Here is a 27,238-nt window from a genome sequence, read left to right as displayed (position 1 = left end):
TCAATTATACACTTCTTTATTTGTTTTATGGAAGAAAAAGCTTTGACACTGCAATTTTTTTGTTTGTTTGTTTTGCTTTCTCTTTTGAATTGATTTCCTTAAACTGATGAAAACTCTTGTTGTTTGGTCCCTAAGTCACATCCAACACTGCAACCTCAAGGACCCCAGCACACCAAGCTCCTCTATTCTCCACCATCTCCCAGAGTTTGCTCGAATTGATAGTCATTGAGTCAGTGATGTTATCTAACCATCTCATCCTCTGCTGCCCCTTTCTCCTTTTTCCTTCAATTTTTCCCTGCATGAGGGTCTTTTCCAATAAGTTAGCTCTTTGCATCAGGAAGCCAAAGTATGGGAGCTTCAGATTTAGGATCAATCCTTCCAACGTATATCCAGGGTTCATTACTTTTAAGATTGATTTGATTTCCTTACAGAACAAGGGACTCTCAAGAGTCTTCTCCAACACCACAATTCAAAAGCATCAGTTCTTCAGTGCTCAGCCTTCTTTATCATCCAGCTGTCTCATCTGTATATGACTACTAAAATAATCATAGCTGTGACTATATGTACCTTTGTTGGCAAAGTGATGTCTCTGCTTTTTAATACACTGTCGGTTTGTCATAGCTTTCCTTTGAAGGATCAATTTCCTTTTAATTTCAATCACCTTCCTCAGTGTCTTTGGAGCCCAAGGAAATAAAATCTGTCACTGTTTCTACTTTTTCCCCTTTTATTTGCCACGAGGTGATGGGACCAGATGACAGGTCAGGTGTTCGCACCTCTTTAAGAATTTTCCACAGTTTGTTGTGAGCCACACAGTCAAAGACTTTAGCATAGTCAATGTAGCAGAAGTAGATGTTTTCCTGGAATCCTTTGCTTTTTCTATGATCCAGTGGATGTTGGCAATTTGATCTCTACTTCCTCTGCCTTTTCTAAACCCAGCTCGTACATCTGGAAGTTCTTGGTTCATGTACTGCTGAAGCCTGTTGGGTTTTGAGCATAAGCTTATAGCACACAAAATGAGCACAGCTGTATAGTAGTTTGTATATTCTTTGGAACTGCTCTTCTTCAGGATTAGAATGAAAACTAACTTTTTCCAGTCCTGTGGAAAATTTGCCAACATATTGAGTGCAGCTCTCCAACCCACATCTTTTAGGATTTTAAATAGCTCAACTGGAATTACATCACCTCCATTATCTTGAAGTGAAGTGAAGTGAAAGTCGCTCAGTCTCTTTGTGACTCCATGGACTGAGTCCATGGACTTCTCCAGGCCAGACTACTGGAGTGGGGAGCCTTTCCTTTCTCCAGGGGATCTTCTCAACCCAGGGACGGAACCCAGGTCTCCCACATTGCAGGCAGATTCTTTACCAGCTGAGCCACAAGGAAAGCCCACGATAATGATTTCTAAGACCCACTTAACTTCACATTCTAGGATGTCTGGCTCTAGGTGAGTGACCACACCATTGTGGTTATCTGGGTCATTAAGATCTTTTTTGTATAATTCTCTTGTTTATTCTTGAGACCTCTTTTCAATCTCTTCTGCTTCTGTCCTTATTATTTCTGTACTTTATCATGCCCAAACTTGCATGAAATTTTCCCTTGATATCTCCAATTTACTTGAAGAGATTTCTAGTCTTTCCCATCCCATTGTTTTCCTTGCTGTTCTCTGGAACTCTGCTTTCAGTTGGGTATATCTATCCCTTTCTCCGTTCCCTTTAACTTCTCTTCTTTCCTCAGCTATTTATAAAGCTTCCTCAGACAACTGTCATTTTGCTTTCCTGCATTTGTTTTTCTTGGGGATGGTTTTGGTCACTGACTGCTGTATAATGTTATGAACCTCTGTTCATAGGTCTTCAGGCACCCTGTCTACCAGATCTAATCCCTTGAATCTATTTGTCACCTTCACTGTATAATCATAAGGGATTTGATTTAGGTCAAAAGGGATCTTGATTATAAGATCCCTTATAATCATAATGGATTTTGACCCCCAAAATAACCTGAATTTTGCAATAAAGAGCTCATGATCTGAGCCACAGTCAGCTCCAGATCTTTTTTTTTTTTTTTTTTTTTTTTGCTGAGTGTATACAGCTTCTCCATTTTCAGCTGCAAAGAATATTATCAACCTGATTTCAGTGTTGATTGTTTGGTGATGTCCATGTGTACAATCATCTTTCATGTTGTTGGAAAAGGGTGTTTTCTATGATTAGCAGGTTATCTTGACCAAACTTTTTTAGCCTTTGCCCTACTTCGTTTTATATTCCAAGGCCGAAGTTGCCTGTTACTCCAGGTATCTCTTCACTTCCTCCTTTTGCATTCTATTCCCCTCTTATGAAAGACACATCTTTTCTTGGTGCTAGTTCTAAAAGGTCTTGTAGGTCTTCCTAGATCTGGCCAACATCAGCTTCTTCGGCACTGGTGGTTGGGGAATAGACTTGAATTACTGTGATGTTGAATGGTTTGCCTTGGGAATGAATTGAGATTATTAAGATTGCACCCAAGTACTGCATTTCAGACTCATTTGCTGACAATGAGGGCTACTCTATTTCTTCTAAGGGATTCTTGCCTTACACTACAGTAGATATAGTGGTCGTCTGTATTAAATCCACCCATTCCCATCCATTTTAGTTCACTGATTCCTCAGATGTTCACTTTTGCTGTCTCCTGCGTGAGCACATCCAAAATGCCTGATTCATAGACCTGACTTTCCAGATTCCTATGCAATATTGTTCTTTACTTCATCAGACTTTACTTTTGCCGCTAGACACATCCACAGCTGAGCATCGTTTTCACTTTGACCCAGCAGTTCTATTCTTTCTGAAGCCATTATTAATTGCCCTCTGCTCTTCCTCAGTAGCATTTTGGAGATCTCTTGACCTGGGGGGGGGGTTATCTTCCAATGTCATATCTTTTCCCTTTTCATACCACCAGTGGGATTTTCCAAGCACAAATACTGAAGTGGCTTGCCATTTCCTCCTCCAGCAAACCACATTTTGTCAGAACCCTTCTCTATGACCCAGCCATCTAAAGTGGCCCTGAAAGGCATGACTCATAGTTTCATTAGTTACACAAGCTTCTTCACCACGACAAGACATATATAAGTATTGAAATATATACTGAAATTTATATCTATTTATTTGATCAAAATCTATATATTTGTTTGTAGACTATATAAACATATCTATAGTTAGCTATTGAAATATAACTATACAACCATTTGAATTTTAAAACATGTTATTTTTTGAAGGCTGGTAATCAAAATGACATATTTTTATTTCTCCATATCTGTTTGGTCAGGCTTTGAGGAAAAAATAATACTGCACTGCATGATTTTGTCTTCCCAGGTGGCACTACTCATAAAGAACCTGCCTACCAAGGCAGGAAACACAAGAGACACTGGTAAGATCTTCCTTCCCTAGGTAAGGAAGATCCCCTGGAGTAGGAAATGGCAGCCCACACACCTTGGTGGCTCAAACAATAAAGAATCTGCCTTCAATGCAAGAGACCTTATTGTATGCTTATGTGTGTGTATATGTATTTTCTTTTCTTGTTCTTCACAGTTATCTCCTACTAGACTATAAGCAAATAAAAGTGAGGTTTTATTACATTCTGTATTATTTGTTGTTCAGCCACTAAGTTATTTCCGACTCTTTGTGACCCCATGAACAGCAGCACACCAGGCTTTCCTGTCTTTCACTATCTCCCTAAGTTTGCTCAAACTCATGTCCATTGAGTCAGTGATGCCGTCTAACCAACTCATCCTCTGTTGTCCCCTTCTCCTCCCACCTTCAATCTTTCCCAGCATCAGGGTTCTTTTCTAATGAGTCAGTTCTTTGCATCAGGTGGCCAAAGTATTGGAGCTTCAGCTTCAGCATCAGTCCTTACAATGAATATTCAGGACTGATTTCCTTTAGAATGGACTGGTTGGATCTCCTTGCAGTCCAAGGGACCCTCACGAGTCTTCTCCAAACCACAGTTTGAAAGCATCAAATCTTCAGAGCTCAGCTTTCTTTATGGTCCAACTCTCACATTTGCACATGACTGCTAGAAAAACCATAGCTTTGGCTGTATGGACCTTTATCTGCAAAGTAATGTCTCTGCTTCAACAATTACCCAAAGTCATGCAATATAAATCCAAACCATTTTTTTGTTATAATTATTCTCAGAGCTGTCTTCTTTCTAATATACTAGAAAGCAATTTTTATAATACATGCAATTCTACTACAGTGTGAGGCTTTATAATATTATTTACTATAACATCAACTAATTAAGGAATATGAATTGCATTATCTCATTAATACTGGTTACTATGTGATTAAAAAAGGATGTTAGGACTTATGGGTAGTAAAATTTTGTGCCTTGTGTTTATACAAAATGTATAATAAGAATGGTAAGCCACACTGTGTTAATATTTTGACCATGGTTTTAGGAAAAGAAAGGCCAAATTCTTCATTATATGCACTGGCTTTGTTCAGTGACATGGTAAGATTTAGAATTATGGAATTTTGCTATTTAAAATAATTCCATATTAAAGTTACTGTAGGAAAAATAAAACTCCATTATTTTGAGGATAAAATTCTCTAAATCTCAATCTTTCTCTCCACTGGAACAAATATTTCATAATATGATTTTCAACATTGTGAGGTTTTTAGGAGCAAACCTTTTTCATAGCAAGAGTATATTCTGAGGAAGTAGCAGAACTAGCCGTGCTATTACAATTTGGGTCATGACAATTACTTCTTACATACGCCCTTTTACACTTTTACTCCCATTTTATATCCCTATAATGTTTCCTTCTCCCTCTATGGAAAAAAATAAATGCATATAATAAGAATAATTATAATAGCATTTGAATAATTATTAGCATTCAAGAATAGCATAATTAATAGCATTCAAGAATAATTTGAATAACATTTTTACATTTTCAAAGCAGTTTCACTTATACTGCTTCATGTAATATAGTAACAGCACTGTAAATTCAAATAGTCGGTTTTCTTATTATTGAATGAACATGAGTAGCCTCAGATTTCAAGGTAACACTGATAGTGTCGGTGTCAGATACAGCTTAAGCCAGATATCATTTTCCTCTGCCCTGCCATTCTACATGGAAATAGAGAAATAACACTTTTTAAAATTGACTATTGCTTATGGTTATCTTTATTTTTCATAATTTAGGAATGCAACAATAAGAAGAAGAAACCAGTAATATCTGCTGTATTTTGTACTGCAAATATTCATTTAAAACTGAAAAGTCAGTCAATATTAATGCAAGAATTATAAAAAAGTAAATTTTAACCTAAGTTAACAAACTGACTTAATCCTTGACAGACTGAATTCAGTGCAAGCATGATTTAATTAAGCTTATTACTGAACTAGATATTCAAATAATTGAAGACTAAGGGAACATAATAAAGAAATATAATCATATTTTCTAGGTGAGTAAATCACAATATTTTCATCTAGCACTGTCATGTGGAGCTAACTTGGAAACAGAAGCAAAAAAAAAAAAAATGCCCCTTGTATGTAGACTTACCAAAATACTTCCCATATTTTGAACCAAGTGGAAAATGTTAATAAAAAAGGTATATAATAAAACCCATGAGTGAGTATAAAACCCTGCATTGCCTAATCTGTTCACACACCATTGTCAACCTTCATAAATCCACCTAGTAGGGACCCGACCACCCAGTGGTTCAGAAACAGCGAGCAGATGGAAAATAACAGTACTTGTCATTGAATAAAAATGCAGAATCATAAAACAAATCAAGAAAACACATCTGTTTAAAATTCTAATATTTTGTTCATCATAGTTTTTTGCATTTGTTTTTATTTTTTAAAATGTTTGCATTAAAAATATTTTATCTTGACTACTGAGATTTTTGGCACATACTCTGGCACCTCCTCTGAATCCCAGCCCTGTCTCCAGGTACATTGATGAGTATCACCAAAAAAAAAAAAAAAAAAGACTGAAAAGCTGTAACTATAAATTGAAATAATCTTCCTCAAAAATGAAAAATGCATGTTATAGTACACCAGACATATAAGGCTACTGAGTTCTTAATTCAGACTTCCAAATCTAAACTCTAACTTCACCCTTAAGCAATATCACAAGAATGATTACTGCAGCCTAGTTCATAGAATATGCCTCTCAACTGGGAGATTGCTGTTAGAAGTACTAGAGATACATTACACATTAACTCTATAATCATAAATTTGGCAACATTCTCATGATGTAGAAGGTAATTGAGAAAAGCAATCCAAAGTGCATCAATAATATCCCAATATTATAAAATAATAATAAATCTTGCTGATCATATACATATCTATACAGCAATGTGTTGATATTTTTTAAAAATCATATTTAAGGAGAAAAGGTAGAAAGAAGCCAAATTTCTAAATGACAGTTTACAATAAATGTCCATACAAAGCATGTATGTTTTGATTTCACTTTATAAAGCATAATTATGTTTGAATATGATATTAAAGACATACTTGAATGAATGGTCACAGAAATGTTAATGGTGATAATATCAAAGTTGTGGGATTTAAGGTAAATATGTTTTATGATAATGTTTCCAAATAATACTGAATTTTTTCACAAAGAGCATGCATTATTTCTGCTACCAAAAATTCAAAATATTTTATAAGATCACATAACAGCTACTGAATTTAAGCTTCAGAAAATGATTTTACAGATTTTGTTTAAAATGATAGACTGAGCATGGGCTGTGATTCTCTTAGTAATAAAACATAAACATTAAATACATAATTATATACTCTGTTGAAAAGGGAAAAATTGTGTGTGTGTGTGTGTGTGTGTGTGTGTGTGTGTGTGTGTGTGTGTGATGGAGACGCAGAGATCCTGACACTGGCTGTCCACGGGAAACTTCGCTCAGAGAAGAATATTTAAGGGTAAACAGAAGTATGAGGAGGAGCCACCCATAAATTTTTGCAACAAGAATATTTGGGAAAGAACTGCACAAATGGAAATAAGCTTATTTTCCAACCATTCTTGTCACAAAAACTTATGGCTGGCTCTTCCTTATATTTCTGTCTACTCTTAAATATTCGACTCTGAGAGAAGTTTTCAGTGAACAACCAGTGTTGGAAGCCCTGCATACCCCACCCCCCAACAAAATGCATTTTTCCTCTTTCAACAGAGTATATAACAATGCATTAAATCTTTATTTTTTCTTACTAAGAAGGATTTTGGGGAGGGAGAACCAAGAGGGAGGGAATACATATATACATATAGCTGCTTCTCTTGTCCGGCAGAAACTAACACAACATTGTAAAGCAACCACACACTAATTTAAAAAAAAAGAGAGAGAGAAGAAAGAACCACATGTGCAAAGATCAGAAATCCTGAGGAAGAGAAGAGAAGCTGACCAGTGATTGGAGCACCAAAGAAGAATGAGAAGAGCTGACTTTCAGAAGAATGGGCAGGACCAGGTCCCCCACGTCACTTGTGGACTTGTTAAGTTTAGTTTTCTTTGTATTGTTTTGTTTGGTTTTTAGTTTAGATTTTATTAGAAGAGAAATGGTACATCAGTAAACAGATTCAACTGAAGAGCCATTGCAGTTCAGTTTGTGTTTTGAAAGAGCATTCTAGCAGCTGTGTGTATAACAGAAGTAGCAGAGTCCAAGAATCTACAAAGGAGGCTATCCCAATATCCAGGTGGCAAGCTGATCAGAGACTGATGTCAGTGTGAATGGAATGAAGCAGACAAAATCAAGATGTATTTTGGAGACAAACCTAAAAAGACTTATCAACAGGTGGTGTAAAATGGACAGAAATTATTAAATATAATGCTTACATTTGTCACTTTAGTGAATCTTGATCTGACGTATGGTGAGAGAAGGAAATGGAAAATAGCTTTAGAGTCATTGACAGTGAGGCAGGTGGGCAGTAAAAACAGAGAGTTCTATTTTGAGTATGCTAAGTAGGAGATGTCAAAAAAGAGAGTTCAATACCTGGATGAAGAACACAAAGAAAGGTCACATTAATTTCTTTATGTAATCTCTCAATGGCTAAAAATTTATTTCATTTTACAAGTTTATAACCTTTGACTTAGAAATTTCACTTGCAGAAAGTTATAGTTAGGAAATAAAAGTGTGGTTATGAATTTGTTTACAATAATTATATCATACATAATAGCAAAGAAACTAGCTGAATGTGCATAAATAAGAAACAATACTGCTAAGAAAAGCCAGACAGGATTTAGATAAATTTTTAGTTTTGCATGCTAGGAAACAGGATTTCAGAATGATTCTTAGGTTTGCAACCTGTCTGGGGTAAGTAATAACTTATGCAGAAAAATAACAAGAAATTTGATAGAAATGTGGGTTGTTTTTATTAAACATTAATATTGAAGTTGCAGTGAAAATTGTCCACAGAGTCTTAAAACTGTGGGACTTCTGAGTCAAGATTAAAATTTGAGAAATTTAAAATTATGAGAAATCAGAAAGTTTTAATTTCCAGACCTGCAACTTAACTATATCATTTTGATTACTCAAATTCTTCTAAATAATTTTTAAATTTCCTTGCAACTTTAGCATACTGAACAATATTAAGCATTAAAAATTAATTTAAAATATTCATTGAGTTTCTACAGTGTGGGTCAATGTTTAAGGATTTTTTTAATATTCCCGTGGTAAGTGTATGTTTTTTCTTGGCTTATTTCCTATTATGGAATATCTACTTTAGCTTATCTACTTAAGCTTAGACTCAGAAAAAAATCCTATTCCTGAATAAATATGTTTATATCCCTCTTAGTGGGGATGTAAATTGGTGTAGCCACTATGGAAAGCAGTATGAAGTATCCTCAAAATTTTAAAAATAAATTACAATCTAATCCAAAAATTCCACTTCTGGGTATTTATCTGAAGAAAATGAAAACACTAATTAAAAAGATATATCCATCTCTGTGTTCACTGCAGCACTTTTTGCAAGACATATAAACAACCTAGTCCTTCAATAAATGAATAGATAAAGAAGATGTGGGATATTTATATTGTTGTTGTTGTCCTTCAGTTGCAAAGTCATGTCTGACTCTGCCACCCCATGGACTACATCACACCAGGGTTCCCTGTCCTTCACTATCTCTGGAGCTTGCTCAAACCCATGTCCATTCAGTTGGTGATGCCATCCAATCGTCTCATCCTCTGTCGTCCCCTTTTCCTCCCGCCTTCAATCTTTCCCAGCATCACAGTCTTCTCCAGTGAGTCAGCTCTTCACAGCAGATGGCCAAAGTTTGGATCTTCAGCTTCAGCAACAGTTCTTTCAATGAATATTTAGCTTTGATTTCCTTTAGGAGGGACTGGTTGGATCTCCTTGCTGCCTAAGGGAATCTCAAGAATCGTCTCCAGCACCACAGTGTGAAAGCATCAGTTCTTTGGCTTTCAGCCTTCTTTATGGTCTAAATCTCACATCCATACATGACGGCTGAAAGAACGATAGCTTTGACTATGTGGACCTTGGTAGACCAGATGCCATGATCTTAGTTTTCTGAATACTGAGTTTTAAGCCAGTTAAAACTCTCCTTTTTCACTTTCATCAAGAGGCTCTTCAGCTCTTCTTCACTTTCTGCCATTAAAGTGTTGTCATCTACATATCTGAAGTTGTTGGTACTTCTGGCAACCCTGATTTTGGCTTGTGATTCATCCAGTCTGACATTTTGCATGATGTACTTTGCATTTAAATAATCAGGATGACTACATATAGCCTTGATGTACTCCTTTCCCAATTTTGAACTAATCCATTATTCCATGTCCAGTTCTAACTGTTGCTTCTAGACCTGTATACAGGTTTCTCAGGAGACATGTAAGGTGGTCTGGTATTCCCATCTCTTTAAGAATTTTCCACAGTTTGTTGTGATCCACACAGTCAAAGATTTTAGTGTAGTTAGTGAAGCAGAAGTAAATTTTTCAAAAATTTTTTGAAATCCTATTTCTATACGTGTGTGTGTGTAAATATTTATATGAAGTGGAGTGAAAATCACTCAGTCATGTCTGACTCCGTGATCCCATGGACTATAACAGTCCACGTAAACAAGCAATGGAACATTACTTACCCATAAAAAATGAAATCCTGCCATTTGTGACAATATGAATGCACCTAGAAGATACTGACCTAAGTGAAATGTCAAAGAAAAGCAAATCTTGTGTGATTTCACTTTTATGTGGAACCTAAAAGACAACACAAGGGAATAAACCTAACCAAACAGAAACAAAGTCATAGATACGCAGAAGAAACAGGTGGTTGTCAAGAGAGATCAGAATGGGAAGGAGAGAAATCCATCTGCGAGGGAGATTAAGAGGTACAATCTTTGTCACAACATAAATAAGCCATGGGTACAAAATGTAGAGTGTGGAGAATATAGTCAATAATTATGTAACATCTTTGTGTAGTGACAGACGACTAGGCTCATCACGATGATCATTTTATGTGCTAAAGTCACTTCAGTTGTGTCTCTTTGTGACCCTGTGGACTGCAGCCCTCTAGGCTCCTCTGTCCATGGGATTCCCTGGGCAAGAATACTGGAAAGGTTGTCATTTCCTTCTCCAGAGGATCCTCCCGACCCAGCGATTGAACCTGTGGCTCTTATGTCTCCTGCACATGCAGGTGTCTTCTTTAGAACTAGGGCCACCTGGGAATTCCCGTTTTTAGATGCATGTGGATATAAAACCACTATGTTTTGTACACAAACTAACATAATGTTGTAGGTCAAAAAAATAAAATAAAAGAGGGGGGAATGTCTAATATTTTGTTGTAGAAAGACCCTGCAATATGTTTGAACACTCAGCATATCTGAATTAACTCCATAAAGAAACCTTTTACAGAGCAACACTTCGACACCAAGACCTAAGTATGAAACTGTTTTGTAATCTAATAAAATGCTGCTCTGTGGCTCCCCAGGTGGTGCTAGTTCTAAAGAACCCTCCTGCCAATGTAGGAGACACAAAAGATGCATGTTTGGTCCCTGGGTCAGAAGGATTCCCTGGAGAAAAATATGGCAACCAACTGCAGTATTTTTGAGTGGAAATTTCCATGGACAGTGGAGCCTGGCAGGCTATAGTCCATGAGTTGCAAAGAGTTAGACATGACTGAGTGACTGGGCACACACAGACACAAAATGCTTTCATTATATTTTGGCCTTTAAATTTTGTATTCCAGAGCTTTACAATGTTCTGGATAAACTAATGAAAGTGTTATTGTGTCAATAATATGATTTTTTAAATATTTTTCTGTACTTGAAAGTGGATATGTAGTTAGATTTGCCAAGTTACTTGGTAAGGCATACCTGAATACAACACATTGTCTGAATAAGTCACACTCAGGGCTGTAGAAACTGATTTAGGATTTCCAGTTCTTCAATAAAGTGTTTCTAAACATTTTTTAAATTCTCTATTTTTATTGTTTTTGGAATTCTAGACTGCTTTTATGTGCATTCAATTATTAGTTGGCTCAATATTCTCCAAGTTTTCCTTTAAGCAGCTCATGTGTATTTTGTCATGTAACGAGTCCTTTTTGATGCCCTTCTACTGTATACTGTCATGAAAAAGCACACGGGTGATTGCAGATTGTCACTATCAGCCTGCCCTTCTACCTTTTGTAATAGAAATCCTTGCAAGTTTTAGGTGTGCGACAGCTGCCTCCCTTGTAACTGACTGTGTCTACAAGCGTAAACTCTTGCCAAAGTATAGTGAAAGAAGGTGATGTGGATAATTCCTGATTACATACACAAAGGGGAAACTGTTCTCCCTCCCCTTCCACTCTTACGTTTCTCCCTGCAGATATATATGGAGGGTTATATATATGTGCGATGGCAAGTAACATGATGAAAGCAAATTTAGCTCCTGAATATCTTGCTGAAGCTGAGGCTCCTGCCAGCCTAAACTTCTCTAGTCTGTTACACAAGCAAATAAAATAAAGCTTAGATTATGTAATTCACTGTATTTTAGGATCTCTTTGTTAGAGCAGCTAAACCAGTTCCTAGAAACAAGATGCTTGAATTAAGGAAATATACCACGTAGTTCAATCATCAAATATTGATCTCCATTATAGTACATTCTGGATTTTGTCATTGTCATAAGACCTTGTCTCTGGTTAAAAATTTCTGCTTGGAGAAAACTTTAAATGAAGCCTCATCTAGTTTAGGAGTCTTCCCATAACTTAGTTGTTTGACTCAACGTCTTACTAATTCTACTCTGCAGAGATTCCTTTCCAGATTTATATTCTGACTTGAAGTGATTTAAGTAAAAATTGACTATTGCATAAAATATACATTTGTTAATAATTTAAAAACAGCATGACTACTGCTTTAAGTTGTTAACAACATTGTTCCAGAAGAATATATTGGTAATTCAAGAACATAGTCAATTTTGACCCTCATGATAAAAGTCACTCTGCTACAAATGAAGTCATGGAGAATATCCATATACCTTTTATAATGTGTTTCATTTTCAGATGGTGTTGATGGGCACTGTTTCCTGATAAAACTAGAGCTGAAGAAAATGTACTATATAAAGTTCTCTGTGCTTGTTCCATCCTTCTGTTGTTTATACCTATGATAAACAATGTATTTATGTATTTAGGTATCATATTTTAGAAAAATATAAAATCAATTTTGGAAATGAGTTTTATAACACTATTTGTGTAAAAACAACAGAGTATAAAAACACTTCAAAATAACGAAAGCTACTTATTTTTTTTTAATCCATTCATCTACCCTACGTCTTTTGATTGGAGTATTTATTCCATTTACATCTAAAGTAATTGTTGATAGGTATGTAATTATTTGGGCTCAGCTGGTAAAGAGTCTGCCTGCAATGCAGGAGACACCAGTTCAATTCCTGGGTTGGGAAGTTTCCCTGGAGAAGAGAGAGGCTACCCACTTCTGTATTCTCAGGCTTCCCTGGGTAGCTAAGATGGTAAAGAATCTGCCTGCAATACAAAGACCTGGATTCAATCCCTGGCGGGAAGATCGCTTAGAGGAAGGCATAGCAACCCACTTCAGTGTTCTTGCCTGGAGAATCCCATGGACAGAGGAGCCTGGTGGGTTTCAGTCCATGGGGTCCCAGAGTCAGACATGACCAAGCACAGCCAATGTAATTATTTACAGCTTGCCCTTTGTGGTCTGATGGGTTTTGTAGCTCTCCTCTCTCCCTTTCTGTTTCTTTTTCTCTTCTGTTGTGATTGATGACTTTCTTTAGTGTTACATTTATTCTCCTTTATTTTTTGCACATCTTTATAGGATTTGGTTTCTGGTTCCCATGGAGGTCATTTATAACAACCTATGTGTATAGCAATCTGTTTTCAAGTTGATAGTCATTTAATCCGTGTGCATTGTCAAAGCAGCAGCTTTCTACTGCCCTCCCCCATCATTTAATGCTTTTGGTGTCTTATTTTGCATTTTTGTTTTGTGTATCTCATAACTACTTTAGGTATAATGATTTTACTCGTCTTTTAAATGTCATGCTTGATTTATAGATGGTTGATCCACTACCTGTCCTGTGTATATGCTTTTATCAGTGATATAGTCTTCTTTCCTTGTTTTCTTGTTTCCAGTTATGGCTTTTTCTTGTCCATCTAAAGTCCCTTTATGTTCAGTCTCCTCAGCGTCCACCAGCGACACCTCTCTCCCAGCACTGCAGCCCCAGCTTGGGCTGGCAGCCCTCTGCAGGCGGGAGCAAGGCGGCCAGTGGCTGGACGGGGAGCTGATGGGAGCAGAGATGGAGCAGTGGGCAGCCTGTGGTCCTGCGTCTCTGCGGGGCCGGCGTGGTGTGCCCATGCCTTCTAAGGTGAACCCCGAATTCTGTGTTTGTCAGAACACTCCCTCCATTGCACTGAGGGCAATGCATCTTCAGTGGGACTCGAAATTCCTGGAGAAATGCTTTTGTGAAAAGCTGGCAATAATTTCTTTAAAATCTCTCAGTTTTCCTTTTTGCTGTGTTTCAGAATGACATCAAGCAACTATGAACAACTTTGGTAGTGAACAGTTTCACTGTCATTTCCTGAACAAAGGCTTTACTGCAAAGACATTCTGGACCAAAAAAAAAAAAATAATTAATGAAATTTCTTCTTTTGATGATAAGGATGCTTTCCATGTGGCAGACCGGGAAGACATTCTAAAGAAATAATTGAAATGGTTAAAAGCTCTTTCACTGGTCATCCCCTTTAATGCAGTCAAGTGTAATGAGAGCAGAACCGCAGTGAAGTCCTGAGCTTCCACTGGAATAAGATTTGACTGTGCCAGCATGACTGGGATACAATTGGTGCAGAGTCTCACAGAGCCTCCAGAAAGGATTATCTATGTGAATTCTTACAAGCAAGTATCTCAGATTAAGTATGCTGCCAATAATGGAATCCAGATGATGACTTTTGATAGTGAAGTTGAGTTGATAAAAGTTGCCAGGGCATACCCAAAGGAAAAGTCGGTTTTGTGGGTTGCCACCGATGATTCCAAAGCAGTCTGCCACCTCAGTGTGAAATTTGGCCCCAGAGTCAAAACTAGCAGGCTTCTTTAGGAATGTGCAAAAGAGCTAAGGATTGATGTCATTGATGTCAGCTTCCACATGGAAAATGTCTGTACTGATCCTGAGACCTTCATCCAGGCCATCTCTGGTGCCTGCTGTGTCTTTGACATGGTAGTTGGCTGATTTCAATGTATTTGCTGTTTATTGGTGGCGGCTTTCCTGAATCTGAGGGTGTTGTGGTTTAGTTATGGTTGCCTCAGGCAGGCTGATGGGTGGGGTTGGCTCCAAGGCTTAACCTCAACTACTACTATAGTGCAGCTGTGGGGACTGCCCCCCACCAACATGGTTGTCTGTCAGGCCTGGCTTCTACTGCCACAGGTGTGCTAACAAACAGAACTGGCCCCTGAACTGGCTGCAAGATCCGATAACACCTCTGGTGCGGGGGCTGGCTTCACAGAAGCCAGGAGCTACTCTGCGGCGAGATTTATGCTGGCAGAGGCTCCCACTAAGCGGAGGAAGGTTGGCTTCCTGGAGCAGGAGCCACTTGGAAGGGGCACTGGTCCTGGTCAGTGTGGACTGCCCGGTGGAGGGGGGGTGGGAGTCACTTTCGAGGCCAGTGTGAGTGGTATGGTGGGGTGGTCCTCAGAGGAATTCTGGGCTGGGGCCAAGCACGTGGTGTTAGTTAGCTTGATGGAGAGTGAAAAAAAGTGCCCCCACCAGCACCAGGCCAGCTAAGTGGATGGACTGATCAAAACAAAACAACAAAAAATGGAGCCTGCTTGCATTTTTGTTCCTGGAGAAAGTCCCACCACATCTCTGCCTTTCTGGCTCACTTCCTGAAATTAGCAAATGGATCTCCCCTTCATTTGAATGCTTTCCAAGCTATCGCCCCTGTGCTGGGCCTTGAAGAGAGTTTATGTATTAATCAGGAGCAGAGTCTGGGCTTCCTACCGCTTTCAGGCTCTCCCAGATACACACCCTGTGATTTTCAAAGGCAGAATGATGGGGACTCATCTCCCAGTGCCAGTTTCCCCAGGTAAGGGTCCCAGCAAGGGGTCAGTTAGAGGTCTCGCTCCTTGGGGGACCTCTGCAGCTTTCAAAACCCTCCTGCTTTGGGGTCTCTGCACCTAGGGTATGGATTCTGACTCTACCACATCTCTGACCCTCCTATCCCTCCAGATGTGGCCTTGTCTTTATATCCTCAGTTGTAGGAAATCTGTTCTGCTAGTCTTCAGGTTGGTCTCAGAGATGGTTGTTTTATATGCGGTTGCAGTTTCAGTGTGTCCTTGGGACGATATGAGCTCAGGATCGTCCTACTCTGCCATTTTGATCCAGACCCCCTACTATCTCACTTTTAAATTTGCCTTTTTAAATTACTGGTTAGGTTGACCTTTTTTTTATAATGTATTTTTTAACATGTACACTTTTTAAATTGTGAATGTACTTGTGAATAAGTCTTGATTTTTCTTTTTTGTTTAACCTTGTGATTCCCCTTCACTCATTTCTTCCAACCGTACCTCTTGCCTCCAGCAGCCACTAATGTGTTGTCTGTTATCTATGAGCTTGTTTTTTGACTTTTCATTTGTTGTGTTATCTTTGTATTCCACATATAAGATGGATTGGGTAGTGTTTGTCTTTCTCTATCTGACATATTTTGCTTAGCACACTACTCTATTGAACCCAAGGCATGGAGAAGAATTATCTTATTGTTGCTTGTGTTGGGATGTATATAGAGTTTTTCTGACATATTAAAAGTATGAGCACTCACGTTGATTTGTAAGTCCTATTATATCACTGGTGGTAATAAGAGTGGTCCAGCTCACTTGCTTGAGCACAGAAGGCTCCAACAGGCAGAAATGCATTAGAAAACAGCTTAGTGGTGGCTCTGGCACAGCCATGATTCTTGGAAGAAATGGACCAACTGCCATGGGTTAACTGCAGAAGGTGCTCTTCAGAGGTCATCAGAAGCTGTCTAGAAGAGCAATTTTCATCCTATGGCAGATGGAATGGATAGTCATCCAGCAACACAACCTTAAAAGGCATGACAGAAATTTGTCCCATCTCCAAGTAGAAGGCAAACATGGAAGTTTGCATTCCTTCAGCTACCATCCCACTCCTGCCTCACAGAGCCACAAGGACAGAATGCTCACAGCCAAGGGCCCTGTCTCCCATTGCACCAAGCCGCGTTTCATCAGTCAACACTTAATGCTTCACTTCTGCTTTATATAGGGGCTAGAGGAAGAATTTCTGAATCAGTCCATTTTTTATATCTTAGGAAAATTCCAAAAACATATATATGGGGTTTTTTTTAAGTATAGCTTTTAGACTAATCTAAGAAAAAAAAACTAGTCTTCTACTTCATTTAAATTAATAAAGGCCACTTTGAATTCTAAGATATTGTTTGAAGGATCATGCACTGGAAAGGATTACGGCAAGTACTGTTAGAACTGATTCTATGCTTACTTGGAATTCAATACTAACCTTTCATAATCTATGCAAATAAACACCCAATGAAACCAGGCAATATGATACACTCAGTTTGTACTAGAAAACTTAGAGTTTAGCACCTTGTCAACTACAAAGGAAAAAAGATTATTAGAAACTTTTTAAAAAGTGAAAGAAGTAATGAGTGCCATAAGCCTTCTTTAAATTGTATAAAAGATTTATAGCTTGATCCTGCTAAATGATAACTGGCAGGCTATTAAATTGTGTGGGAAATGAGATATGTTATTTTCTGCATAATGTAACTTGCATAACAATGAAGGTGTTTGCTAAGGAATGCTTCTGTTTTAGTTCTTGCTCACTCTCTTTAACTCCAGAAAGTTTATTTAATGTAAACTCTTAAATTGATATTATGCTGACAATCGTTATGCAGTGCTATGAACTAATTAGACTATGCACTAGTCTCAGAGTAAAAAGTCTTTACATATAGTACCAGAGTATTTATTACTTTACTGTGTAACAACAGGCATCTGTCTTTGGACAGATTCTCCAGCTCCCCAATTTATCTTAATAATTGCTATAACGTGCTATTGAGCATAAGCTTCATACAGTTTCCCACGATACCTTTGAAAACACCACACAGTGACAGTAATTTTGATATACTATATAATCCATTTCATCAAAAATACTTACTGAAGGTTCAGTATTATCTAGAGCCATTCTAAGAGCTTTACTTACTTAATCTTCTCATGAACCTAAAGCCTAGACCTTATTATGAACCCCTCATAGCAAAAGAGGAAATTGAACCAGAGAGATGTTACATAACTTATCCAAAGTCCAGACTGCTAAAGTGTGGAGTCCATATTTTATGCCACACAGTTTGACCCAAGAGAGATCAAGCCTACGGCCAAATGAATAACACTCTTGATATACTCTGTGTACCTTCTGAGGATCAGACACTATCCTAAGCACTTGATACACAATAACTCATTACATTTTGTATAAAAACCTATTACACCTTGCTAACCAAATTGTAAAATCCAAAAAATAAAAGTTTAATTACATGTTCATCATAATATAATGCAGTAATTAGTGAATCTGAAATTCATCAATGTGATTCAAAGCTTATGTGATTGACAAGGAGAATGAATGGCCAACTTCAATTTACTCTGACTTTATGAATGTATTAAAGAGAGAAATCACAGCTCTTTATCCATGCCAAACATTTTTTTTTTAACTTAAAGAAATCAAACTGTTTTGCACAGTGAAAGGAAAAATAGACAAATGTGCTAGGAATGGAAATATGTCAGTTATACAGTCTTCAGAATTCCAAACTCTACTCTAAGGATCCTGAGATCCCTCTGACCAGCCTGAGCTTGTTTAACAGGAAGAGTGGCCCTGGGAATCCAGTCAAGTCTCCAGGCAAAGCCCCCGGCATGTAGGCACTTGAGAAAGGAGATGGGGAAGGGTAAAGGAAGAACATCAATAAGCGTCTTTCATGTCAGCCAAAGCACCGTCTGCGGCACTCTGCAGAATGTACAAAGAGATCAAGTGTATCTCTATATGTAGTCAGTTGTCAATTATTCCAGGTAGCAGAGTGGTCATAATGTGGGATTCCAATGTGTCTGTTAACTTTGGCCAAGACGGCCACCTTATCACCGTTACCTTCGGCCTGCATTCTGCAATTCCAGTGGACACCAACTCTCCCACTGGAGTGAAGGGTTTTCTTTCCTGTTTTTTCCCACTAGGCACCCTTGATATTTATTTTCTATTTTCAGATTTATGGAAATGTATATATATATATGTGTTATGCTTAGTCACTCAGTCGTATCAAACTCTTTGCAATCCCATGGACTATAGCCCGCCATGCTTCTCTATCCATGGGATTCTCCAGGCAAGAATATTGGAGTGGGTTGCTATGCCTTCCTCTGGGGGATCTTGTCAATCTAGGGATCTAACCCAGGTCTCCCGCATTGCATGAGGCTTCTTTACCATCTAATATGTATGTACACACACACAAAAAAATCTTATTGAATATTCAAAGTTAGCCAGACAGACCAACGATTAAGAAAAAAACACATCTGATTAGAAAAGAAATAGTATTGATAATCAAGTTTAAATCTCAGAAATCAGATGGTGCATAAACAATTGCTGATAAGTCTACATTAACTTGCTTTTAGGAGTAGGCTGTTTTTTAAGATAATGTTCACCTGCTGGTCAGTCTGCCGTTAAAGCTCATGGGTGCAGAGGCTTCCTCTAAACTTGACTATCCAAATACCTCCACCATACAAGGGGTCACAAACTCATTTAGCTCTGTGCCTTAAACTTCAAAGTAGGTGATTTTCACCAAATTCTAGATCTTGGACCACTTCCTACCCCAAATGCATGTGGAAAATAAGTGTATTCTTCCTTTTTTTTTTTTCTTTTTTACTAGAATTCTAGTAGGGAACTATGTTTCTGACTCATAAATGCTGTAGAAAGAATGCTTCTGAATTTGATCTTTGATAGAGAAATGAAAAGGTAATAACAGCACCATGATTTTCTGTTATTTCCATAACAAACTGAAATCCCAATTAAAATTAAAATTAAATTTGTCAAAAGGCATCACTGAGCAACATTCTTTGAATATACACCCCCTACAAAAACTATTTGCGATAACAAACCACAAAGACATATCTATGTATGTGTCTGATTGCAAGTATATTTTATCAGATACATTTAAGCCATCCTGGAAATAATTATGAACCAAATGAATTATTAGTTGCCAAAACAAGTGGAAACTTCAGTTTCATTTGTAAAATGATGGTGATTGTGCTCACCTTAAAGAACTATCAAGAGAAGTAAACGAGACCATGTGTGCAAAGTCCTTACTATAGTGCTGGCACAGATTAGGCACATAATGGGGTTAAGTGTTGATACTGAGTGGGACTGCTACCCACACACTCTCAAGAGTGACTGAGACCAGCACTTCAAATATCACTAAATGTGAACAACCGCTATGCATGCATTTCTGCACTATAAATGTCTCTCAACTTAAAAATATATATATATATATATATATATATATATATAATGTAACAACTGTACACCTCCACCTGAATATTTCTAAAGCATGTCAGCTCAGTGTGCTGGAAATAAAGTTGTACACTTTCATCAAACCAAATATAATTCGCCTCCATTCAAAAATCTGTGAGTTGTCCTAGATTTTCTCTCTTTCACATCGCACCGCTTGGCTCCTAGTTCTGTTGATTCACTTTCTAACTAAACCGCATACCCATATCTCCTTATTCATATTGCCACTGCCATTGGCGTAGTTCGAGCTCTGATCATTTCTTGCCTGGATTCTGCCTCTCTAATTGGTTTCTCAACTTCCACGTGTGCCCCCTTCAGCATATCTTCTACACTGCCATCAACCCTTCAAAGGGAAGTCTGACCATGCTGCTCACTGATAAGATACTTCAGTGGCTCCCAATTACCTACACAATAGAGATCAAATCATTTAATATCTGGATCTCTTGGAAGATAATAAATAGCACGTTCTTACCTGCCAAATTGTGAAGATAATAAGAAATAGATAACTAAAGCACTCTATTACTAACGAAGCTATGCTTATTTTTATTACTTTTTAAATGTTCTTAATTTATTTTATTACTTTTTATTATTTTTATTACTTTATTACTAATGAAGCATTTTCTATAATCAGAAAAACTATCCCAGCCCTAGGTATTGTTGAACAAGAGTATATTTCCCCACCTGAAGAGAGTGCTCCCTTCTAAAAGCATATTTCAAGTGGAAGAATGGTTTCTCCTAGGAGTTTTACAGTTTTGGGTCTTACATTTATTTTTATTTTTATTTTTTTTTAATTTTAAAATCTTTAATTCTTACATGCGTTCCCAAACATGACCCCCCCTCCCACCTCCCTCCCCATAACATCTCTCTGGGTCATCCCCATGCACCAGCCCCAAGCATGCTGTATCCTGCATCAGACATAGACTGGTGATTCAATTCTTACATGATAGTATACATGTTAGAATGTCATTCTCCCAAATCATCCCACCCTCTCCCTCTCCCTCTGAGTCCAAAAGTCCATTATACACATCTGTGTCTCTTTCATTTTGAGTTGATTTGTGTGTGTGTTTTAAGATAATATGCAATTTCATTCTTTTGGATGTGGATATCCAGTTTTGCTAACAGCATAAGTTGAAGAGATTACCCTTTGTGTACTCTTGAAGACTTGTGATGTATGCCTGAGTTGATGTTGGGGTTCTCTATTCTGTTACATTGGTCCATATGTCTGTCCTTATGACAATGACTCCTTGAATATGAAATATGCTCCAAAAGCATAGACAACAAAAGCAGAAGTGGATTAGTGGAATAACACCAAACCAAAAAACTTTTGCATAGCAAAGAATGGTGAACATAATGAAAAGGCAAACTATGGAATGAGATCAAATATTTGCAAACAATATATCTGATAAAAGATTAATATCCAAAACACATGACCAACTCCTCCAACTTAACAGCAAAAAAAACAAAGGAGCCAATTAAAAAAAACAAATGGGTAGAGGACTCAAATAGACATTTCTCATACAAATGGGCAATGCATATAAAGATATTCAACATCACTAATCATCACAGAAATGCAAATCAAAATCATAATGAGATATCACCTCACACTTGTTAAGATGACTGCTATGGAAACAAAACAACAAAAAATAAATGACAATCTTTGATGAGGATGTAGAGAAATTGTACACTGTTGGTGAAATGTAAAATGGTGCAGTCAATTTTTTTAATATAAATTTATTTATTTTAATTGGAGGTTAATTACTTTACAATATTGTATTGGTTTTGCCATACATCAACATGAATCCTCCACAGGTGTACACGTGTTCCTAACCCTGAACCCCCATCCCACCTCCCTCCCTGTCCTATCCCTCTGGGTCGTCTCAGTGCACCAGCCCCAAGCATCCAGCATCATGCATCGAACCTGGACTGGCGATTCGTTTCATATATGATATTATACATGTTTCAATGCCATTCTCCCAAATCATCCTACCCTCTCCCTCTCCCACAGAGTCCAAAAGACTGTTATACATCTGTGTCTCTTTTGCTGTCTCGCATACAGGGTTATCATTAGAAAACAGTATGGAGAGTCCCCAAAAGATTAAAAATAGTGACTCCATATGATCCAGCAAAGTCAATTATGAGCATTTATCCAAAACTAATGAAACCACTAACTCAAAGATGTTCCTATGTTTATTACAACACTAATGACAGTAGCCAGGATGTGGAAGCAGTCTATAAAGAAAATGCATAGATAGCTTTTATTATGTTGAGGTATGTTCCTTCTATTCCTGCTTTCTGGAGAGTTTTTATCATAAATGGATGTTGAATTTTGTCAAAGGCCTTCTCTGCATCTATTGAGATAATCATATGGTTTTTATTTTTCAGTTTGTTAATGTGGTGAATTACATTGATTGATTTGCGGATATTGAAGAATCCTTGCATCCCTGGGATAAAGCCCACTTGGTCATGGTGTATGATCTTTTTAATGTGTTGTTGGATTCTGATTGCTAGAATTTTGTTGAGGATTTTTGCATCTATGTTCATCAGTGATATTGGCCTGTAGTTTTCTTTTTTTGTGACATCTTTGTCAGGTTTTGGTATTAGGGTGATGGTGGCCTCATAGAATGAGTTTGGAAGTTTACCTTCCTCTGCAATTTTCTGGAAGAGTTTGAGGAGGATAGGTGTTAGCTCCTCTCGAAATTTTTGGTAGAATTCAGCTGTGAAGCCGTCTGGACCTGGGCTTTTGTTTGCTGGAAGATTTCTGATTACAGTTTCAATTTCCGTGCTTGTGATGGGTCTGTTAAGATTTTCTATTTCTTCCTGGTTCAGTTTTGGAAAATTGTACTTTTCTAAGAATGTGTCCATTTCTTCCACGTTGTCCATTTTATTGGCATACAATTGCTGATAGTAGTCTCTTATGATCCTTTGTATTTCTGTGTTGTCTGTTGTGATCTCTCCATTTTCATTTCTAATTTTATTGATTTGATTTTTCTCTCTTTGCTTCTTGATGAGTCTGGCTAATGGTTTGTCAATTTTATTTATCCTTTCAAAGAACCAGCTTTTGGCTTTGTTGATTTTTGCTATGGTCTCTTTTGTTTCTTTTGCATTTATTTCTGCCCTAATTTTTAAGATTTCTTTCCTTCTACTAACTCTGGGGTTCTCCAACTCTTCCTTTTCTAGTTGCTTTAGTTGTAGAGTTAGGCTATTTATTTGACTTTTTTCTTGTTTCTTGAGGTATGCCTGTATTGCTATGAACTTTCCTCTTAGCACTGCTTTTATAGTGTCCCACAGGTTTTGGGTTGTTGTGTTTTCATTTTCATTAGTTTCTATGCATATTTTGATTTCTTTTTTGATTTCTTCTGTGATTTGTTGGTTATTCAGAAGTATAAGCAAGGTGAAAAGACAGCCTTCTGAATGGGAGAAAATAATAGCAAATGAAGCAACTGACAAACAACTAATCTCAAAAATATACAAGCAACTTATACAGCTCAATTCCAGAAAAATAAACGACCCAATCAAAAAATGGGCCAAAGAACTAAATAGACATTTCTCCAAAGAAGACATACGGATGGCTAGCAAACACATGAAAAGATGCTCAACATCACTCATTATTAGAGAAATGCAAATCAAAACCACAATGAGGTACCACTTCACACCAGTCAGAATGGCTGCGATCCAAAAATCTGCAAGCAATAAATGCTGGAGAGGGTGTGGAGAAAAGGGAACCCTCCTACACTGTTGGTGGGAATGCAAACTAGTACAGCCACTATGGAGAACAGTGTGGAGATTCCTTAAAAAATTGCAAATAGAACTACCTTATGACCCAGCAATCCCACTGCTGGGCATACACACCGAGGAAACCAGAATTGAAAGAGACACATGTACCCCAATGTTCATCGCAGCACTGTTTATAATAGCTAGGACATGGAAACAACCTAGATGTCCATCAGCAGATGAATGGATAAGAAAGCTGTGGTACATATACACAATGGAGTATTACTCAGCCGTTAAAAAGAATTCATTTGAATCAGTTCTGATGAGATGGATGAAACTGGAGCCGATTATACAGAGTGAAGTAAGCCAGAAAGAAAAACACCAATACAGTATACTAACACATATATATGGAATTTAGGAAGATGGCAATGACGACCCTGTATGCAAGACAGGGAAAGAGACACAGATGTGTATAATGGACTTTTGGACTCAGAGGGAGAGGGAGAGGGTGGGGTGATTTGGGAGAATGACATTCTAACATGTATACTATCATGTAAGAATTGAATCGCCAGTCTATGTCTGATGCAGGATACAGCATGCTTGGAGCTGGTGCATGGGGATGACCCAGAGAGATGTTATGGGGAGGGAGGTGGGAGGGGGGTTCATGTTTGGGAACGCATGTAAGAATTAAAGATTTTAAAATTTAAAAAAAAATTTTTAAAAAAAAGAAAGAAAATGCAGTACATGTATTAAATAAAAGTATGTAGCATGTGTACTAGCTCTGAAGAAAAGGAAGAAAATCCAGTCATATGTGGCGGTTTGGATTAGCTTTGAGGATATTATGCTAAATGAGACAAAACACTCAATGAAGGGCATACTGCATGATACTACTTATACGAGGTGTCTAAAATAGACATAAAAAAAGAGTAGAATGGTGATTTCTAGGGCTGGGGGAGGAAGAGATGGGGAGCTGCTTTTCAGTAGGTACAAAGTTTCAGTTAGTGAAGATCAGTAGACTTTATATATCTGCTGTATAGCACTGATACTATGATCGACAATGTTGTATTGTGTGCTCAAAAACTAAAGAAAATAGATCCCACTTCAGGTGTTCTTACTATAGCAAATAAAAGCTAAGTTGAAAACAGGAAAAATGATGATATGCCCAAACTTCCATGTAAATATTTCCTAATTTACTTCTCAGAGAGGTGGTTCCCAACACCCTTAGAGTGGAGCGAGTGCTAAGACCTGATATATCACTAAGTGGGGCTCCTTTCAACTGGAAGAAAGATCTGTTATGCTCTTCCCTAACAAGACAGGCAGACCAAGGCCTTTTTGATCTAACCTGTAGCAGTTACTCCTGTGGCCTCATCCTCTGACACTCCCTTCCACCCAGTTTAGGCAGGTCCTGCTATCAATTCCAAACTGTGTTTCATAGATTCTTAATTGGTTTCAACCCCTGATCCCTCTACCCCCAAAAAAGGAAGGTAATAGAGGAAGTTCTATGATAAAGCAATTTTGAAAAAATGCTGAATCAAACAGTGTTATGCTATTCACTGTAGATATTTTCAGATCTTTTACTGTGCTAATGGGCATTGTGACTTTCCAAGAAGGGGACAGACAATACACCTGTTTCCAGATCTTCCTACAGGATGTTTCCTGAGGCTTTGGAAAATGGTACTGTAGTAAAAACATCCCACTCACAGTTCGAAATGTATCTTGTTCTCTCTTGTCTCTAAACCACTGGACACGCTTTCCTACTGCTTAAATGCACTTCCTTCCCCTCCTTAACCAGCTCCTCATGGCCCTTTAAGATTCGATTCAAGAATCACCTCTTAAAACTTTTTCAGTTCTTAGACTTTTCTCCTTATTTTCCTACTTATGTGTTTCTTTAGAGCTTCAGGCTCTCACAATTATATCACTTTTCACTCTGTGTTACTGTTGGTTTTATTTTCCATAATTGAAGATACTAAAGTTTAGAAAATATTTTATCTTTGTATCTGAGATCAAAAACTGTTAGGCATCTGATAAATCATTGTAGAAAGAAGAATGCACTTGGAATTATTTGGGTGTCAATTCCACTTTAACATGATGCTATGCACCAGTCATCCTGAATTTCATTCTCTTCAGCCCGGATTCTTGTCTCTCTGGTCTTTTCACATATGGTTTCTTCTTTCTGGAGTGCCATAAAGCTTCTGTCTACTGAACTCCTTATTTACTATTCATGCCTTTTCGTCCTTCTAAGTTCTCCCAAAATGAGATAAGATGTCGATTTTTGTGCAAGTCTCGAAATACAGTTTATCTCTCTCCAACATGTTATTGCTTGTTTAATTGCACATTCTATCTAAATACAGGGACCGTGTCTACCTTGCTTACTGATGTGTCACCATTGCCTGACACGGTACTTGATACAATGCAGGTGAGCCACAAGCAGTCATTAAATGAATGAGCAATTAATTACGTTTCTCACTCTAGCTCCAGACAACATTCCGGAATTTTATGACATTTACTTCATCAATGTCCCGCGACACTGTCTGCTTTTAGGTAAAAGGTGATACGTGAATATTTTACTTTTCTTTTTTCTTATTCCCAATGCTTCTGTCCATAATTTGTTCCCTGCCTGCTGGGACATGACTTACAATTCAGTGCTTACCCCCTCCACGTCATCCTGCAGTCTTTCTCTACAAATTATAGCTTAAAGGTCCCTCAGGTTAACTAGAGCATACAAAAGGCTGAGAAAACCTACAAGGGCTTCTTTCCATTGACATTAAAGTAGTAGGTCCCATCATATCCAGAAAACTCATGTGGAAATGGCAGTCTGATATACAGACTAGCATTCATCTAGCAAAACAATTTCAGATAAGCAATTTTCTTTCCCAAGAGACTAGTAAAGCACTTTCCCTATGTCACCTTGCACTATTTTATGTTGTGGTGAGTAACTAACATTTTCTATCCAATTAGAGAGACCTGCAACAAGCTGAAGAGTAAATAGCTAACCAGTCAAGTTAGAAACAAGATATGTTGAGCATATCACCCTCAACCACTTTTTAAACAAACTGACCACAAACAGGAAAGCTATAGAATATCCTTCTTAACAAAGGTGAAGGAAATCCTATTTATATATCTATTCTCCTTGTATGTAGTGTTTATTGGAAATTGTTCTGATATTATTTTAAATGAGGAACATGGTTAGGCTAGAAAACTTAAAAGAGGTAAAATTAATAGGACACAATTTCCTGAAACCACAATGGCTCCCACAAAGCAGAAATATACTGCTTTATTTAACCTTGAGAACTTATGTTTTTATTGTTTTTTCTTCGGTTTTAAAAGGACTTCCATGGTGGCTCAGCAGTAAACAATCTGCCTGCAGTGCAGGTTACCTGGATTTGATCCCTGGGTCAGGAAGATCCCCTGGAGGAGGGCATGGCCACCCACTGTAGTATTCTTGCCTCGAGAATCCCCATGGACAGAGGAGCTTGGTAGGCTGCAGTCCATAGGGTCGCTAAGAGTCGGACATGACTGAAGGGACTAAAATCTAGCATATGTT

The 27,238-nt window shown here is 37.7% G+C and overlaps 1 protein-coding gene and 1 pseudogene across 1 annotated transcript in view; one reads left to right on the top strand and one right to left on the bottom strand.

The window, feature by feature from the left end:
- The window catches only part of CNBD1 (cyclic nucleotide binding domain containing 1), a 405,676-nt gene that overhangs the window by 151,712 nt on the left and 226,726 nt on the right, over positions 1 to 27,238 (bottom strand). The gene's annotated exons all lie outside the window — the stretch shown is intronic.
- LOC102179865 lies at positions 13,969 to 14,714 on the top strand (annotated as a pseudogene).

This window comes from Capra hircus, chromosome 14, assembly GCF_001704415.2.
Source record: "Capra hircus breed San Clemente chromosome 14, ASM170441v1, whole genome shotgun sequence".
Lineage (NCBI taxonomy): Eukaryota > Metazoa > Chordata > Mammalia > Artiodactyla > Bovidae > Capra > Capra hircus.
This window is presented reverse-complemented; position numbering and strand designations above follow the sequence as displayed.